Below are 1,410 nucleotides of genomic sequence, written 5' to 3'. Positions count from 1 at the left end.
GACCCCAAAACACCCCAACCCCCCCAACAAGGAGTTCAATCCCCTCCCTGGGGGGGGCTAGGGGGGCAAATCCCACCCCCCTCCTAATTAAAAAGGGGGGAGCAACGTGGTCCAGCCCTGCCAGGAGGCCCAGGAAGGCCTCATTTCTCCCCTCCCCCCCAAAAAAACCCATGTTTTGACACCATTTTTGCTCATTTCCCCCCAAAATCAGAACTGAGGGGGGTGTGTGACAAAACCTCATATTTTACTGACTTGGGGGGTCCTGGAGACCCCAAAAACCCGAGAGATAAAGGGGGGTTGCCCACTGTGCCCTCCCCCCCCCACCCCAAAAAGAGGAAATGCTACCACTGGGAAGAGGAAAAACATGAATTAAAAATAAAATAATCAGCATTTAATTCCAATTAAAGCCAGAAATTTCTATTTTTGAACCAAAATCCCTCAGATTTGAGTGTGTTTGGGGGTTAAAAAGTAGAACCCGACCAGTCCCCGGCCACATGCACCAGGAGACAAGGAAGGGAGAGGTTAAATTAATATTTAAAAAAAAGGGATTTCTTTTTTTTTTAAATTAAAATTTGCCCTTTTTTTTGAATTAAGAACATGGAGCAGAAGGTTGTGAAATGGAATTAAAGGGTGTTTTTTTTGTGCTTACCCGGAGCCTTGTGGTTGTTCCCCTGTAAAACCAACTTCCCCTTCGCTTCCTAAGCCTGGAGCACCTCCAAAATGGGGCAAAATTGATGGCAAAACGGGAAAAAAGAAGCAATTTTGGGGGTGCCCCCCCCAAAATAGTCATAAATAGGCATTTTTGGGGGGTTGTTTTTGAGGGGGGTGAAGCCCTGTGGTAGCATTTCCCTGTCACGATAAATTCAAGGTTATAAGTTGTTTTTTTTTCCCCTGAAAAACCCACGGGGGGGTGGCTAAAATGAAAAATTAAAAGGGGGGGAGGAAAAGGGGGGTTAAAAATATTAAATTTGGGGGGTTTAGGGAGAGAAATGGGGTTTTTAGGGAGGTAAAAAAAGGGTTGTTTGGTTGTTTTGGCACAAAAGCAGCTCAATCCTGTGGAGGAAAAGGTGGGAAAAGGGGGGTTTGGTTAAAAGGGGGGAGGTTGAAAAGGTGAGGAGGGATTTTTGAAGGGGTTAATTATTTTTTTTTGAGATTTTTAAAGAGGAAAAAAGGTGTAAAAAGAGGGGGAATGAAGCCGGGCCGGGGGGAGGGGTTTGGGCAGCGGTTGCATCAGCAACGAGGCCCCGGCGCCATTTTAACCGCATCAGAAAAAAACAGCTTAAAATGAACTAAAAAAAGGCCAATTTCCCAAAGAAAAAAAGGGGGGAGGACACAGACAAAGCACCGAACCCCGCGATTCAAGGGGATGAAGGATTTTAGGGGTATTTTTTCACACACACCGCCCCCCCC

This window comes from Chaetura pelagica, unplaced genomic scaffold (genome assembly GCF_000747805.2).
Source record: "Chaetura pelagica isolate M959 unplaced genomic scaffold, ChaPel_1.0 scaffold2461, whole genome shotgun sequence".
Classification (NCBI taxonomy): Eukaryota; Metazoa; Chordata; class Aves; order Apodiformes; family Apodidae; genus Chaetura; species Chaetura pelagica.
This window is presented reverse-complemented; position numbering follows the sequence as displayed.